The sequence below is a fragment of the Camelus bactrianus genome, chromosome 25 (assembly GCF_048773025.1).
Source record: "Camelus bactrianus isolate YW-2024 breed Bactrian camel chromosome 25, ASM4877302v1, whole genome shotgun sequence".
Classification (NCBI taxonomy): Eukaryota; Metazoa; Chordata; class Mammalia; order Artiodactyla; family Camelidae; genus Camelus; species Camelus bactrianus.
The window spans coordinates 1,844,739-1,863,703 of NC_133563.1; positions in this window are offsets into that span (position 1 = coordinate 1,844,739).

The following is an 18,965-nucleotide window of genomic DNA, read 5'->3' on the forward strand; positions in this document are numbered from 1 at the left end:
CTCATAAGGTCAGTATTATTATGCTGTTTTTATGCACCAGGGAATTCAGGCAAAGCTAATTCAGTAACTTGCCCATGTTAGAGAGCTCTTAAACCCACTTCTGTCTGACTCAATCCAGTGTTCGCAAAGTTTAAATTCAGCTGCCTTAGCACCAATGACTGCTTTAAATATTTTATATTAGTTTTATTTGCTGGTATCAACTTTATGTGCTGAAACATTTATTCTCAGGATCTCAGTCTGCCAGCTCCAGGTGTGGCTCTTGGACCCTTTTCACTCTGTTGCTCTGTTGTTCTGAAATCATAAGTTATACATTTGGAATAAAACCAGGATTTGAAGTCATAATTTGAGGAAACTTCACTGTCAGGGGACTGCAGGCTGTTTCTAATAAATAAGGTAAGATGTTTCAAATAAACTTGATTGTTCACACTAGTAAATAACTAGATGATCCCCAAAAGGTCGAAATTACTGTAAGTAAACTGATTTATGATGTATTTAATTTGCCTTAGTTTTTAATACGACAGGATCTAGTTTTGCCAGACTCCTTGACGCTACAGATAAATAAGTAGAATCTAGGCTAAGTGAGGGACCAGATGGCCCGAGGTAGGTAGGGCGGAGCAGTCCTGTTGGGCGTATTTCATATCCTATGTTAAGGTTTTTTTTGTTTGTTTGTTTGTTTTTTCAGTTCTAATGCCACTGGCTGAATCTACTAAAATAACATCATGACAATAAATAAAGCAAAACCAGCTGACTGTACTAAGTCAGTCTGATTAAATTTATAAAATTTTACTTACTGTCAAATCTTCTAACTGCATGCAAATGATTAATACATGATTGAACATCTATTGGTGCTCTGTAGTATTTAGGCCAAAATTTTATAAAATAGAAACAGACTCTAAACTGTGCTGGGTAGGGTGGGGAAGAGCAGTGATGGACGCCTTCAAACTAATAAGGATATTTCCAAAATGTTGCTGTGGAGAATTACTGTCTTCCGTGCTTAAAATTGGAAAGTTCTGAGCAGTTCGGTTCTCAAGCTAGTGCCTGAAGAATGAAGTGGAAATTCTAGTTATGTAAGACGGATTCTGACTCTGCATACAGAAATAGCCCAGGCTGGCCTGGTTCATTGAAGCTGCTGCCCTCGGGCAGCACAAGTAACAAGCAGGCAGGTCTAGGCTCCATGGGATCTGGAGCTTACACTATTGGAAGTGCCCTGTCAAATTCAGAAAAAGATTATGAAATTAAGTATGAAAATAGGTACTTATTTAGAATGAGGAAAAAAAATGGAGCAAGTCACGTTTTTTAAATGTTACAAAACTGACAAATACCACAAACACCCCCTAAACCTAGAAAAATAATGACATTTTTAATTAATTAACTTCTGGATTCACTTCTATAATTTTTTTTAAATTGAAGTATAGTCAGTTACAATGTGTCAATTTCTGGTGTACAGCACAATGTCCCAGTCATACGTATAAATACATATATTCATTTTCATATTCTTTTTCATTATAGGTTATTACAAGATATTGAATATAGTTCCCTGTTCTATACAGAAGAAATTGCTTTTTTAAATCTATTTTTATATATAGTGGTCAACATTTGCAAGTCTCAAATTCCCAAATTCATCCTTTCCTACTCCCTTCCCCCCAGTAACCATAAGACTGTTTACTATGCCTGTGAGTCTGTCTCTGTTTTGTAAGATGAGTTCATTAGTGTCCTTTTTTTTCTTTTTTTTTTCAGATTCCTCATATGAATAATATCATATGATACTTTTCTTTCTCTTTCTGGCTTACTTCACTTAGAATGATGATCTCCAGTTCCATCCATGTTGTTGCAAATGGCATGATTGTATTCTTTTTATGGCTGAGTAGTATTTCTGTTGTCTAAATATACCACAACTTCTTTATCCAGTCATCTCTCGATGGACATTTAGGTTGATTCCATGTCTTGGCCATTGTAAATAGTGCTTTAAAACATTTTTTTCCCTACATACTCGTTAATCACTATTTCAAATGACAGCAACTATGTAAATTATTAAACATAGAAAATTCATCATTTTTTAACATGGTTGAGTAAAATTTGTATTCTTGTATTGGTAATTGTGAAAAAAATTTAAATTTATAATTTGGTATTAGTAGTGTCATGTGGACATTCAGGATAGCCGTCAAAGCTGTGAAAACCTCTATCAGGATTTCTTTCACATACTAGCTGTCTCATTTCTTGTGCTTGACTACTCTCAATGGCTTTTGAATTAAAAATTGGCATTTACCAGTTTGTCACTGGTGTTTTTGTGTGTATTCTGAGTATTCTGTTATCTTTGTAACTGTTCATATTGGTTAAATCAGCAGGTAATTTAAATCTTTTCTTCAAATGTGTTAAAACAATTAACTTCTTTTCATTAATTGAATTCTCAGATAAACTAAGTGCCCATTCATTATTTCTGTTTGAAAATGATCCTCTCATATAAAGAACTACTGATTTTGGTATTATGTGAGTTTTTATTGTGTTGCAATTCATTTCTCTTTGTAGAATCATTTTCTTGATTTCTTTGCACATATTTTTGATTCTGTTTCTTATTCCATTCGTTTTTAATCTGAGTTTTAAAAAACATATTTAATTTGCAAATTTTAAAACAGGCAAACTATAAAGTCATGTCAGTTATCTTAATTTCCATTTGTTTCATTGAAACTTTCTAAACATCCTTCTCAATTTCACTTAATGTGGCATATTCCCATCTTAGCTTTTCCTTAGCCAGACAGTAAAATATAGTCACAGCCATGCTAAAGCCAATTGCTGAAGGTAAAATGTATAGAGTGGTAGTAGGAATGGAAAGAGACACTAGTCTTAATCAACTGAGGTTAAAATGTCTTACTTTTGAAAATGCTAAAAATAAAATCCTTCACGTGAACAAATTGCTAACGTCTCTCTTGGGGACTTGAAAGGACTCATGCCAGGGCAAAACTGTTAAACTTAAGGGTCAATAGCTTCATGGGAAATGGGCCTCTGCTGTCCACCTGTGGAGGAATCCAGCCATGAGCAATTCCAAGGGCATGTGGGCTCTGAAGCTGAAGATGGTTTCCACGGCAAAACATTCCAGAACCTTAACTTTGGATAGGGCAGGGAAAGGGGCTAGGGAAGGTAAGTGAAGCCATTTCACCAAAGACTGGTTCAGATTTGAAGACTGACAAGAGTGACAGCTGGGGCTCAGCTGAAGACTGTTGTCTCCTCTGTTGACTACTGAGAAATAAACCAACAGTGCAAAGAACAAACACTGAGTAAAAAGCATGCTCCCTAATGCTCCCCTAATTCCTTACCAAGACAGCTCAAAGCGGTCTCAAAATGGGGTAGCTCTCGAGGTTGGAGGGCTGGAAGATTCTAGTCTTTCCTAGATTACCCTAGGAAGGGACCACTTTGGCCCTTTGTGTCTACTGCAGGCCTGGCCATGTTGTGCCACAGAGAAGAGAGGAAGAGCCAGAGCTACGGCTTCTAACACAGGCTGAGGTGGACAACAGTCCTGGCTTCTCCAAGACCGAGAGGTCTCCCAAGAGGCAGGTACCAGTCTCAGAAGAATCAGAATGGTCGGTCACCAGATCAGAGATGCTGACCTTCTACCTGGAGCCTTATATCACAATCTTTCCTAAGGGTCAGAATGTGGACTTTGGAGTAAGCTACACAGAGTTTGAATCCAGTTTCTGGTCATAGATCTTGGGCAAATGGCTCACCCTGTCTGGGCCTTATCTGTAAACCAGAGATGACAACACTCATATCATAGAACGTTTGTGAGCAGTAACTTACCTGCTAAACGCAAAGGTCCTGGTGTAGAGTCGGATACTTCTAAGACTGGTGGTTCCCATCAGTAGCATTCATACCCTCATCATCCAAGGAGTTAGACCTGGTTGCTTCTAGTCACCAGCAGCTTCCAGATGATTGTTATTTTCAGTCAGATGAATTGCAGCCTTAGGAGTCAGACAGTCTGTCCAAATAAGAGCTACCAAATAAAAGGATCTTTGAGAAGGTCGTGGGTGTTGAGGGACAGGTCCCTGTCTTGGAGGAAGGAACTGGCGAGAAGCAGGCAGTTAAACAACGAGCAGCTGAATGGGCTGGTTTCAGGGCAGCACGTCAGGGTATTAGCGTCACGACCAGAAAGCTGAAGAGGCTGGAACTTCGGCTTTGTGTTCTTGGGTGACAAAGCCCCTCCGTACCCATGTTGTAGAAGAATGTGTTAGTGGGGATTAGTGCTAAGGAATGCTAAATTCCTGGGACTGAGCCAGGCTCCTGGGAGGCACTAAATAAGTGGGCGCTCTAGACTTGCTGTAAGTAGAAGGGTGATATGGGTGACCCGCCCTCAACCTAGTGTGGCGTAGGGGTTTGTGCCACTGCTAGAGCCCATGACAAGGGGGCCGCTTACCCAGGTGCCTTAGTGCCAGGCAGGAAGGGTTCTCCATTGGCCAATTGCACATGGACCCATCTATTCTGTATTGTCTATCTGGATGCCAGTGTGTCTTAGATCAGATCTGTTCCCCGAACAGAATCTTGAGAGAAAGTATCCAAATTCCAGTGATCAGCTGAGCTAAAAAGACTCAAGTGGGCGTGTCAGTCAGAGCATACGGAAGCTCCAGACCTAGCTATGCGGGAAGGTAGGAAGCAGGGGCAGTGACTGGTAACACGGCAGTGACTGAGCTGAGCTATGAGCCCCTCAAGGGCAGAAGTTTCCATTTCTGTCTTTGTATTTCAACGGCGGAAGTTGCATTCTGGGAGGGAAATCATTGTTTGCTGGTATTGCTGCTAGTGTAAACTGGAGTGTTAGCAGGTGCCTCTTAGAAGCTGGGGATAGAAGAGGATCTAACTTTCACTGGACACATTGTTGGCTTCAGGTGTAACTGGGGACAGTAAATACGCAGGACTCTACAGATTTGTTTAGATAAGAGGAATGTCCTTCGGTTCAGCTGTGGGAGCTATTCTGGGATCTGGAAGGGCAGTTGGGTAAGCAACACATCAGTAGTGATAAGAGTCCATTGCCCCTGGAGAGCAGCAATTGTCCTTACTGGGTTGTGTTTTCTCGTGTTAAGAATGCCGGAGAAGCATGCTTTGGGCAAAACTGAAGGAACCACTTATGATGGAGGGAGCTGAGACTTCTCGGGGAAGAAAATCCCTGAGGCCTTTGGGAAAAAATTATGTTCACTAATGAACCTGCTAATTTTTAAGCTTCAAGAGGATAGGGCTAACATCTGGCTTGTTCTCTGCATCCATAGCCCTACCTCAAATGTCTAGTACAGTGACTAGCTTAAAGAAAGGGGCAATAAGCATTTCTTCAATGGTTGAACAAGTGAAATAGTGAACAAATGAGTACCCTGGGTTTCAAATACCCTAGGTGACCTTAGGTGCAGTTTCCTCATCCAACGATCTGCTAAATACTCAGGATATCAGAAAATTGAGCAAAAACATAGTTGTAGAAATTAGCAAAAAAATCACATCCCAGCATTTCTCAGTTGCCATACTTAATTATTTGACACAGTGAAATAGATTGTCTAAAGTTACCCATATAGGTTTGGAGCTGAGAAGCGTTTTCACTTGAAATCCTGGCTGATCCCATGAAGCCTTGTTTTCACCACAATGAAGAAGCAATAGCTGGTATTTTGATGTATCCAAGAGAGCATGATACGTTTGTGGTACATAGGGGTTGGGGTAGCAGGAATTTAAAGTGCAAAACCTCCTCCACTGTTTTGCAATATTTTTATAAAAAACTTTAAGAGTAAAGAACTTTGCTTTATACAATTTCCTCACTGCTGTCTTTTATAAGGGCTCCTAAAGTAATATAATATTTTCTCCCTTAGAGAAAAACACAAGCTTTCTAAATTAATTTAAGCTATCTGCTTTATTGTCCGTCACCTTTGGCACATCATGTAGCAAATCTCATACTAAATATCAGCATGTGTAGCATTAGCACAATCCACAAAATCCTCATGGAGGGAGAAGAAAAGAGCAGAGAAATATCCCAAAGGCATAACATGCAAAACCACTTCTCACTAATCAAAGAATCATTGTAGACTTGGCTGACAATCCTGTAATAAATGACCTTCATTGTTGCTCAGAAAGTATATGCTCTGTGAATACAGTACATTCCACATCATCTAAAACTCAGTGTTGAGGACTGAGGCTGTTTTTGGTCCAGCAAGGGAATGAAAGATGACTTTTCACTTAATCCCCATGCCCTGGAACCTTCCCCTAGCAGAATTGTTGAACTTTCTGTGTTCACATTCATAGCACAGAAATCCTAACCTGATTAAAAAGGGTGCAAAAAGAATTAGTTTGAGCATGTGATTAATTTAGGTGCATCAGCTTACTTTACACACACGAGCTGAACCAAAGAAATTTAAGTGGCCTGATCTATATATTTTGTTTAATCCATATTGACCAAGATTTCTAAAATGTGTAGACTTTTTTTTCTAGTTAAAAAATCCATTCATAGTTCTAGTTGATACTGATTCATATTGAAGATTAAGGACACTAAGCCAATGAAATCACCAAGACACCACTGTTTTCTATTGTTATTTTTTAAAGTTTTAAAAGAAATTCTTGTCTGTGGTTATGATATCCAAGGAAACTCACTCAGTAAGTGGGTCATTTTATCTACTCAAATATACGACCTAATATTGCTTTGAAATATATTAAAGAGCAAGAATATGCATTTTGGAGGATATATTTTGGACAAATAATTGACAAAAAATATTATTTGTGTAGGATAAAAATGAAAAGAATGACCTTTTCTTAAATATAAATCATCCAACCCCCACATAAAAATGCAAAAGAAGATCTACGTCCAGGTGAGCCTCACCCATAAGTCCATGACTCTAAGCAACCCACAGCAGATGAGCCCACAGAACTTGGAGAAGGTGCCATCGCACCCTACAACAGCTAAAACCATATTCTGGTTCAGTGCCCCAGGGGACATCAGTATTATTAAATCCTGAAAAATTTTTGTGAGAATTGTCTTCATTAAAAAAGCAAGATATTAGGTGGCCATGAGCTGGCTACAGCCAGGAGAATGAGGACAACACCAGGGAGACAGAGGAGTAGCCAGACAGAAGGGACCTGAGTGCCTGCATGGCTGTGTGGGACAGAGTGGCCTGCTGTTTTGGGCAATCTACAAGCTCAGACTTACGTGAAAGTAAAATAAACCTTTCTTGTCTTAAAAAAAAAAAAAAGAAAAAAAAAAAAGAAAGCAAGATATTAGAAAAATGTTTCTAGAACACTAAAAATATTACTATTGTTTATGCCATGTTTCATTGCACTCCTGTGGTTTCAAATGATTCTTCTTTCAAAGAAGCTCAAAATCTTCCAAACAGTATCCATATTGTTGAGTTGGATTGTAGAACAATCATTTAAAGATGCTGGCTGGCCATTCACTCATTCACTTATTTGACAAATATTGACTGAACAGTAACTAGGTCAGCTAAAAGGAAGAAAGACACTCTCAAGGAGCTCACAGATTGCTGTTAACAGAGGGCCTCCCAGGGAAACAAATTGATGGAGAAACTGTGGTCTCATTCTTGGGTTTGTAAGTGCAGGAATTTCATTTTTCAGTGTACCTATAAGTAATTTGACTCAGGAGGAGAGATGCATGAGACACATAGTCAAAGACAAAGAATCTTGAAAGCATCAAAATAAAAATGACTTCCTTGTTACATACAAGAGACCTCCCATAAGATTATTAGAGGATTTCTCAGCAGAAACATTGCAGGCCAGAAGAGAGTGGGATGATATTGTCAAAGTGCTGAAAGAGAAAAAGTGCCAACCAAGAGTGCTATATACTAAATACAATTAGCATTTTAGTACACGTTTTCTGTATGTGTGTATTGTAGTATGTATGTGTACGTATGCTTGACTTACAAAAGATGATCATAGGCACAACCCTTTCTTTTACATAACAATGTGATCTCTACCCATGTAAGCCATTAAATAGTGTTCTACAGAAAAAAAAAAAAAAAAATGAATGAGCAATAAAGACTTCCCAGATAAAAGCTGAGGGAGTTCACCAGTAGGCCTGCCTTACAAGAGTTGCTGAAGGAAGTCCTTCAAGTTAAAATGAAAGACCCCATAGCAACACAAAAGATATGAGAATATAAATCTCCCTGGTACAGTAAATATATAGACAAATAGAGAATCTCATAACACTGTAATAGTGTTAAATAATTTTCAATTCAAGTAAAGAATTTAAAGACAAAAACCTAAAAATATACCTATAAAATATGTTAATGGATACAAAATATAAAAAGATGCAATTTATGACACTGATAACATAAAGTGATGGGGAGATACAAAGAAGCAGAGTTGTTAAGCTGTAAAATTGTTATCAGTTTAAAATAGATTGTTTTAACTATATTTTATATAATCCATATGGTAACCATAAATCAAATAACTATAGAAGATGCACAAAACAAAATGAGAAAGGAATCAGTCTCATTACAAAAAATTTTAATAAAACACAAAGGAAGGCAGCAATAGAGGAAAAGAAGGACAAAATAACTATACAACACATAGAAAATAATAAACAAAATGGCAATATAAGATTCTTTGCTATCACTAAATACTTCAAATATAAATGATTTGAACTCTCCAATCAAAGACATAGACAAGACATAGAGTGTATGAAAGGATGAAAGAACAAGGTCAAACTACGTGCCGTCTGAAAGACTTACTTTAGGTATAAAGACATGCACAGACTGAAAGTAAAAGGATGGAACAAGATATTAGAAGCAAATCATAACCAGATGAGAGGAGGGGTGGACACATTTATATCAGACAGAATAAACTCTAAGTCAAAAACTGTTACAAGAGACAAAGAAGGACATTATATAAAATCATATATAATCAACTCACTAAGAAAACATAATACTTATGAATACATATGTACCTAACAGCAGAGCATCCAAATATATGAACCAAACACTGACTGGACTAAAGGCGGACATAGTAACAAATAATACTAGGTTTCCATATTCTGCTATTAATAATGGATAGATCAATCAGACAGAAGATCAATAAGGAAACAGAGGACTTGAACAACACTATAAACAATTGAACCTAATGGGCACACACAGAAAATTCCACCCAACAAGAGCTGAATAGATATTCTTCTCAAGCACACATTGGACACTTTCCATATATTAGGCCACAGAACAAAATAGTTGTTACCTCCCTCTGCCCCCTTTTCTCTAGCAAGAGAATCACCAGCCCACTTCAATTGGAAATATGCAGGAAAAGAGAATTTTGGGAAATATAGTTCAGCCAAGTGGACACACTATAAAGTCATCACACTCATCCATTAAGTCTACAGAGTTCTGTATCATATGCCCTTTGTATCCTCAGTTTCCACATCTGCAGATTCAATCAAGCACACATCTAAAATATAGAAAATGCAAAAAAATTTCCAGAAAGTTTTCAGAAAGCAAAACATGAATTTGCCTGCACCAGACACTATTTATTCAGGATTTACTTTGTATTTACAACTGTTTACACAGCATTTACATTGCATTAGGTATTACAAGCAATCTAGAGGTAAATTTTACTGGAGGATATGTGTAGGTTATCTGCAAATACTACGCCATTTTATATAAGGGATTTGAGCATCTGCAGATTTTGGTAACCCCAAGGGGTTCTGGAATTAATCCCCAATGAATACCAAGGGACAGTTGTATTTTGTTCTCTTTTCGCCTTGCATATTCTTCTGGCCACCTTGGTCCCCTCTGTGACTTCAACTACCATCTCTATGTGAATTGTCCCCAGTTTTATATACCCAGCTTAGCTGACTTCTCTCCTGAGCTCGACTTAGATAACCAAGATGCCTGCCATGATATCTCATATGATCCTCAGCTTGTTCACAATGAATGTGTTTCTCTCCTTTGTGTAGCTCTTATTCTGGTTAAGGGTACCATTGTTCACCTAGCACCCAAACCTGGAATCTTTTAGATATTCTATACAACTTCCCTTCTCAAACACCTCTATCTAGTGAATACTGGTTCCTATTTACTCTATTTCTCCTAGATTACCACTGCTATTATTCTAGTTCAAGCCATTATCACCTCCTACATATTGTTCAGTAGAACCACCTCCTGTCACCCTGCCCTCTCTCCCTTTACCCCATCGTCTTCTGTGCTTTAAGTACAGAAATCTGACCTATTACTCCCCTATTTAGAACCCTTCACTGGTTCCCTTTCTTCTAAAGGGTGAAATCCAAACCTTGCATAGAGTAAAGAGTTCTCAGTGATCTGACCATGACCTGTCTTAGCTGTAACCAAGTTGTAACTATTATGTTTGCTCCCTTTTTTAAGACTTAAACTGGACCTATTTTATTATTAGTTCTTCCCTGGAAATTTTTATTCTGTAGCTGGAAGAAAAGTCTTTGCTCTGTCTTGATGGAAGTGTTAAGATGTAAGTCTCTAACTCCCAGTGGTTGCATTCTCTACCATGTAGAGAAAGCCTCTACCTAGTAAAAAAGAACAAATCATAAAATACAAAACAAAGCAGAGATTAGAGACAAAGAGATGGAGAAACAGAGTTCTAATAGAAGTTCTGTCTCTGGATCCCATTGTCCGAAGGACTCTTTGCCTTTTTGTAGTTTGGTTATTTAAATCAACAGAGTTTCCTTATATGTTTAAGTTCATTTGAGCTGCATTCCTTTCTCTTGCAATCAATGGAGTACTGATCCATATAATCCCCACACATACATTTAGTGTTTAGCCATCCCGCACCACATCCACACAGCCCCACCCCACGTCAATGCGTCTTTGCATTCCTTCTCATATTTTTCTGCATGAGGTTGAAGAAAGCTCATAATTTATGAAGAAATCCGCAAAGAAGACTCAATTCAAACATCAGTTCTTACCAAATTCTTCCTTGATACCTTCAGATTAAGCTGATCATTGTGATCCCCATAGCCAGAGAATCTACCACTCTGTATTTATTTACTTCCCTTGTTAGGTGGTAAAATTTTTGAGAAAAGGGACCCTGCCTTATTCATTTTAATGTCATTGATCACAATGTCTGAGCTAGAGAAAGCGCTCCATTAGTATTTGTTAAATAATGGGTGATTTTACAATTTATGCTTGCTGCTTTGAAGACGGATTGCTTTTGTGCTCAGGGGGGTCTTACCAATTCACCTTTGAAAGTACTTGTAGGAATTCCCCATGCTGTCACTTCATTTATACACTGTTTTTGGGATCAAGAAGTTCTTGTCTTGTTGCAGAAAGAATTCAGAGATAAGAAATGGAGGTTAAGAAAGCAAAGCAAGGATTTATTAAGGGGTAGGTAGTACGCTCTCGAGGAAGGAGCGGGCAGAGCCAGGTGGGCGGCTGCCCCGGGTTTCCTTGGCAAGATCGCTACGAGTGTAAAAATGAGTGGGCAGAATATTCATTGGCAGGGAGGGGTTTGGGGTTGTCTTTCCTGATCTTCAATCCAGCTTCACCTTCCCACATGGTGAGGAGGGATTTTTGTCCTTATTTAGTCTAGATCAGGAAGTTGGATGAGGTTATAATGAAAAAAAAAGGTTACATTTGGATGGGGGTTTCATAAGCAAAAGGTTATATCTGGACAGAGGTCATAATGATCGAAAGGTTACATTCGGATGGTGGGGATTCCTGTCCTGTCCCACCCTTCTGCCTCCAGGACACTTATCAACCCAGAAGGTTTTTTTTTGTTTTGTTTTGTTTTTAAAATCAGTTTAGAGGATCCTGTTTTTCTTGGTCTGTCCCAGGACCCTTGTTGTTTACAAGATGTATGCTTTTCTGCCATTTGCCCATGTCCCCCTTTCACTGATCTTATCTAGCTACCTGTCTGCTCTAACACTATGGGAACAAAGAAAGGAACAAATGCCATTGTTTTCATTCTATAGAAGATATAAATAAGTCAATTTTTAGTATTTGTCAAAAATATAAGTTAACAAAATAAATGAGAACAAAACCAAAAGGATATCTCCTTTTGGAAATGTGTTTCTGGGTAATTGTGAAGCGAGACTGAAATTAATAAGAAGCAGTCCAGTGGAGACTCGGCCAAGTCTTGAGGCAACATTTTCAGAGTAAATACTCTTATGATTTCAGCTTCAAATTTGGTAGGTATAGTCACCTGAGTTAAGCTTCACATTCATTTTTTCAAAGACTAACATCAATAAATTCATGCACTTATGTGTAGTCGTTCACAGAGAGCTCTGTAGCTTTCCAGTTTAGGTTAGTTTTCTACTATTCAAAACAAACCCCTAAGTTAGTTTACATGAAATTGCGTCAGACAGCCTCTGTATTTCATTTTCTGTCTTGCTCATTTCAATCAACCCAAAGAAATCATTTTAGTAACTTAATGCTATTTTATTGTACTTGAGATTAATTAATCTCCAAATTGATAAATAGATGTATATAATTCTAGCTAACTAGATTGACATCAAATAATTGTAAACAGTGATTTTTAATTCTAATAGCAACATTCTTATATATATTTTAGCATGCCTGGAGATATTTTTGATGTGGTAATACAATACAGTTATGAGTTTGATGGAATCATAATAGAAAATTTTTTTCATTGAACTACAGGAAAGCAGTGAATCAAACCAGTACGTTCTCGTCTCTGTGGTCAACCACCACCATATCTCTTCTCCTTCTTTTTGAAGTTTTTAGCCAAGAAAAAGATCTAGACTCATCTGATTTTAATCCCACAGGCAGAGATGATCATTTGAATCAATGAACTTAGGTTTTTTTCTATAAGAAAGCTGAAAAGTCTTTGAGAAATTCATCTATAAAACATCGCATGGAATGGAGACCTTTTCCTTTTTGACTTCCCTTTTCTCCAACTTCAATTCTCAAAGAAAAATCTATAACAGAGCTGACTGTTCTCCTATTTTTTAACCGGGCTACCACAGCTCAGAGGGGCTGGTTTTTCTCTTTCTTTCTCTCTTATCATCTTCTCTCTCTCTCTCTCTTTAATGTATGTGAAATGCCTGTGAGCTAAAAAGAGTTGAAATGAAAACAACTTCTTCCTTCTTCCTAAATTTATATTCCCACCTTTGGCTAACTACTTCTAGTTTCCTCTTTTAGGAAGAGCTGGAGGGGTAGATGAAGAATAATAAGCCAAATTTAAGACTCTTAAGAGGAAACAGAACAGATCTCTTCATGTCTTTAGCATTTTCCAGCAGTGATGGAATCACATGATACAGAGATAGATATTAGTAATAATTTTGTGTTAGTGGCGGTCATGGAGTACTGAAGGAAAAAAAACTCACTCCAAGTACTATGCTATAAGCCATGAAAATTGGATTTATGTTATATGAGGGTAAATAAGGTTCCAAAGAACCTGTAAACAACAAAAGAGAGTCTTGTTTTTCTATTAACCATTTCCGATGCTTTTGCTTGATGCGCTATTTATTCTTAGACGGTACTGATGAGAGTTGCATATAGTAGACACTCAATAATTGTATGTTGAATGATTTCTGATTGAAGACAAGAATTATACCCATTTTTGTATAAAATTGTGCTTTATTTAAATTTTATTCACTGAGCAATATAACTATTACTATTTTATTATAATTATTACCTATCAGATGCCTTCCATTTGTCCACCATTGTAATATGCATGTATTACAAGTTATTTCTCTGTGATAATAGGATTTTCCAGAAGTCTCAAAGAATTTCTTAGGTAGAAAACAAGCAAATTAACTATTTGATCAGCAAGCATCTGTTATTCTAAACAAAATTTTAAACTGTTATAATAATAACATTTTTGTATTAGTAGTAATGTTGGTTGTATCTGCAAAATAAAGTTACATAAGATAAACACATTAAAAAACATTAAAATTTTTCCCTAAAAAATTAATCATCCAGAAAGAAATATATTCAGTTTGCTACAGTAGTAAGAAGTCAATTGTGAAATGTGGTATTTTCTATATTTATTCCTTTCTATAAGTAAATCTTTCAATTTAGCTTTTTAAATATAAACAATTGGCTCAGTTCGACTGTCAGATATAGATTTTCATAATGGATATGATTAATAATAGTTTTAGGGTCTTTAATATTTTGGGTGGGTTGAAAACCTGGATAAGCCCTAATTAGTGACAAAAGTGAGTCAGCATCTTTGTGGCTTAAATGAGGCACAATATGTAACAATGATTCATGACAGTAAGATTGCAACCTACTCTTTTTTGAAAGCTGGACAATAAAAAATTGGCAAAGGCTGAAAATCCACTTAAGGTATACAGTCTATGGATTTGAAGAGGCTTTGTTTTGTCTGTCTAAATCAATTGTTCTCAAACGTTAAGTAACAGAGAATATGAGAGGGATGGGATGTGGACCACAGAAAATGGTACTGCATTGTAAGATGCAATCATAGTAGCAGCCAAGACATTTATTAAAATAAAGTATTCAGCTTCAAAGTAGTCTACATTGATGTTCTGTTGTAACAATTTTATTTTAACTGACCAAATGATGGATGAAAATGCAGTTATCTGATCTGATGGATATGTACTATGCAAAGGTGTAATGCTTTGTGATTTCTTACTGAATAATTGAATTTGCATTTTTCACCAGAGAACAACTATACACTGAATTTGCAACTAATTTACTATCTCAAAAATTTCTATTTAGTTGGCAACATAATTATAGTTGCTTTTTTTTTTATCAAATAAGGAATAATTTTATAAGATTGATAGCATAAGAGTTATTAAATAAAATTTGGTTAGCAGTTTGGGAAGATGGTGCCATAGGGTGGTTTGTGAAAGTAAATGTGTCTCTTATGGACTGAATGGTGCCCTGTCCGTGTGTAGAATTGGAAGCCCCAGTATGACTATATTTGGGGATAGGGCCTTTAAGGAAGTAATTAAGGATAAATGGGGTCATATAGATGGGACCCTAATCCAACAGGACTGTGGTCTTAGAAGAAGAGACACCAGGAGTATGCACGCACAAAGGCAAAGCCGTGTGAGGACACAGCGGGAAGGCAGCTGCCTGCAAACCGGGAGAAGAAGTCTCACCAGAAACCAACCCTGCTGTCACCTCGGTCTTGGACTTCCAGCCTTCAGGACTGTGAGAAAATGCATTTCTGTATTTGTCTTCTTCTGTATTTCTGTTGCATAAGTCACCCAGTCTGTGGTATTCTGTTACGGCAGCCTTTGCAGACTAGCACAGGACCTTCTAGCGTATCAGCTTCAGAGAGATGTCTACACTGTATCAGTTTCCCTAAGTAACTAGCTATGGACCTGTCACAGGATATTTATCTAGCTACTTCTTGAGCTCTGTTTTTGAGTGGTACCATCTTTGAGTGAGCAAATTCCAAGCTTGCTGCCTCAATAAAAATAAAATATGCATAACATAAAATTTACCATTTTCACTACTTTTAAGTGCACAATTCTGTAGCATTAAGTGCATTCACACTGCTGTGCAGCCATCACCACTATCCATCTCCAGGAATTTTTCATCTTCCCCGTCTGAAACTCTATACCTGTTAAACACTAACTCCCTGTCCCCTGTCGCCTTACCTCCTGACACACCATGGCACTTTCTGTCTTTATGAATTTGATTACTCTAGATGCCTCATATAAGTGAAATCATACACTATTAGTCATTTTATAACTGGCTCATTTCACTTAGCATAATATCTTTAAGTTTAATCCATGTTGCAGCATGTGTCAGAATCCTTCTTTATAAGGCTGAGTAATATTCCTTGGTACATATATACCACGTTGTGTTTATCCATTTGTCCTTAGCAGACACTTAGTTTCCTTCTACCCTTTGGCTCTTGTGAACAATACTTTTATGAACATGGGTGTACAAATATCTGTTGGAGTCCCTGCTTTCAATTCTTTTGGGTATATATCCAGAAGGAGAATTGCTGGATTATATGGTAGTTCTACTTTTAGCTTTTGGGGGAATCAACCATACTGTTTTCCATAGTGTCTGCACTATTTTACATTCCCACCAAATAGTGCCCAAAGATTCTAATTTCTCTGTATTCTCACCAATACTTTTGTCTGTTTTTTTTTTAAATCAATACCTCTTTCAAAAGGTATAAAGTGGTATCTCATTAATGTGTTTTACTTGAATTCCCCTAATTATTAGTGATGTTGGAATATCTTTTTATACACTTGTTGGAGATTTGCACATCTTCTTTGGAGAAATGTCTGGTCGAGTTGTTTGGCCATTTTCAATTTGCTTGCTTTTTGCTGAGTTGTATGACTCCTTTATATATTTATAAATATCAACCCCTTATCAGATATATGGTTTGAAAATGTTCTCTCTCATTCAGCGGGTGTTATTTTTATTCTGTTGGTGGTTTCCCTTGATACGCACAGCTTTTAAGTTCTGATGTAAAACCCAGTGTGTCTATTTGTTTTATTGCCTGTGCTGTTAGTGTCATAGCCAATAAATCATCTCTAAATCCAATGTCATGAAGGTTTCCCCTATGCTTTCTTTTAAGAGTTTTTCAATTTCAGGTCTTACTTTTAGGTCTTTGGTTCATTTTGAGTTAAAATTTGTGAATGGTGTAAGAATCCAACTTCGGAGGACAGTCAGTCCTGTCCAAAACATCCACTGAGATATTGGCCTATGCCAAAAGGTCCTTGAAATCTTGTCCCGTCTAAAACATTTGGTCCATACAAGAAAGGTCTTCTAAATTTAGTACTGCCCAAAACACCCATTGAGATATTTGGCCCATTATTCATTAAATAATACAAACATTCAACATCATCAAAGTTTTATTTACATTTTTTTTATTGCAATTCATGATGAATTTTGGATTTCACATTTGTTCTTATTCTTTCTCATCATGAACTTCATTCTTCAGGGTTACTCAAATCTATAAGCAGTTGCTCTCAATTATATGTTGCTCTCAATTATATATCAACCTGACTATTGCTTTTGTTACAGCTGTTAAAAATTTTGGCCATACAAATTTTATTATGTTGATATCTCTTGTATTTGAGTGTGACCACAAGACCCTGGGTGACAACTTGTTCATTGTTTTGCTGTTCATCTTTTAACACCTCGATAAATCTCCAAGTTGAAGGATGCTGCACTACCATCAGCTTTTGAAATTTGCTATGCCAGGCTTCCACTGCATTGTTTATTCTGTGATCACTGTTCAGTACTGATATGTGAATATTCCAAGTTTCTGGTGGAAATCTCGGAGCTTCTGGTCTTCTTCATCTGCCATGCCTTCCATGGATATACACTGTCTCAACATAATCCATTAGGTCATCTAAATTTCCTTCTGATTCTCCACAATGTGCTCAAAAGTTTCACTTACATCTTTGAAAGGCATGACGGAATTCTAAACAACATGGATGCACACGTACTGTTATTTTCCATTGTCATGTACTCATATGTCAGACCCAAAGAAGATTTTTTTTTGTCACAATGATTGTTTAAAGTGAAACAAGCATCCTTTTACTTGTGCATTTGGTAGGAATAGTCAAATTGTGTTTGATATTGCATTCATATTTGCAATCTCAAAATCCATCATGAACCATGAGGAGATAATGTTAAGATTTCTTTCCTGTGCAAATTCAAATACTTTCTCATATATATGTGTGTCTTCTCATCTTTCTATTGTTAGTAAATAAATAAATGTCATAGTATAACCCAATATTACACTGTGCACAGTAAATAACTGAGTGACGTGTGCTGGTGCCATCTTGAAGGTGCCATCACTGAATGAAGAGGTATGGGCACTTAATATGGAATATTGTTGTAAGTTGTATGAATAAGAAAACTTTCATCATCTTGAGCACTGTAATAATACATGAAATGATTCTCTGTGTCTGGTCACTTTCTACTCCTCTGGAATTTCAATGTCATGCAATAAACGTGGGTTTTGAGATTGATGTCTATTTTGAATTCTAATGAGTTTCTTTCCTGTAGCATCTGAATATCTGAATATTACAAGGAGTTCTTCAAAGTACCTGTGATGGTGTTGCATTTGGTTCTTCCTCTGCATACTGCTTTAAGCTATTCAGGGTTGTTTTCTTCCTCTTAAACACCTTAAACTCTTAAACATGTTGTGCTGATATTTCCCTGTCCCATCTTGTATGACTGTAGTGCTATCCAGATCCTGACTAGCTGTATTTTGGGCACTGTAGAATCTCCTCTCTTCATAGCACCTTTTACACCTACCTTTGTTGAAGGAATGAAAATGGTAAGAAAACCCACTAGCATGTAGTGTTGGCTTTTCTTTTGTGAGTATACTCCTTCTACCATATTCTGCTGAGAATTTTCAAGCAAATATCTCATACTATCAAGTAACAGAAAAAGGTTTTTTTTCTTTTGTAGTCATCACTGGTTTACAGGAAAGTAGGAAAATCACCACTAATGTCTTGTAAAATTGACACCTGCTTTGGCTGAGCCAGCTCAGCCAGAAGGTAGGCACCAGCCAAGGTAAGTGTGGGAGTCACCCCCACCGAAGCCTCTCCAAACAGCAGCAGATGCTTCCTGTGGTCTGCAGTTCTTACACCTCTGCAGGACACCAGCTCAAGGGAAGCATCACCTGTTAACTCTGGGCAGTGGGATAGTTGTAGGCTAGTTAAATAGATGCCCAGTATCCCCTTCATGATGCTACTGCACCCACACACTAAGTGGTAGGAAAGTCATGCCTGTTTTCAGCCCCCCCCCCCCGCCCCCCAGAGAAGTGAGACATTATAAAGCTTGGATGCCAGTGCATTTGTTTGCAGCATGGCTTACTGACTACTTTAAGCCCAATGTCGAGACATATTGCTCAGAAATAAATACTCCTTTCAAAATACTACTGCTTATTGACAATGTACCTACTCACCCAAGAGCTTTTACGGGGATGGGCAATGAGGTTAATGTTGGTTTCATGCCTGCTAATACAACAACCATTCTGCAGCCCATGGATCATGGAGTCATTTTGACTTTCAGGTCTTATAATTTAAGAGAAACATTTTGTAATGCTGTGGCTTCCATAGACGGCGATTACTCTGG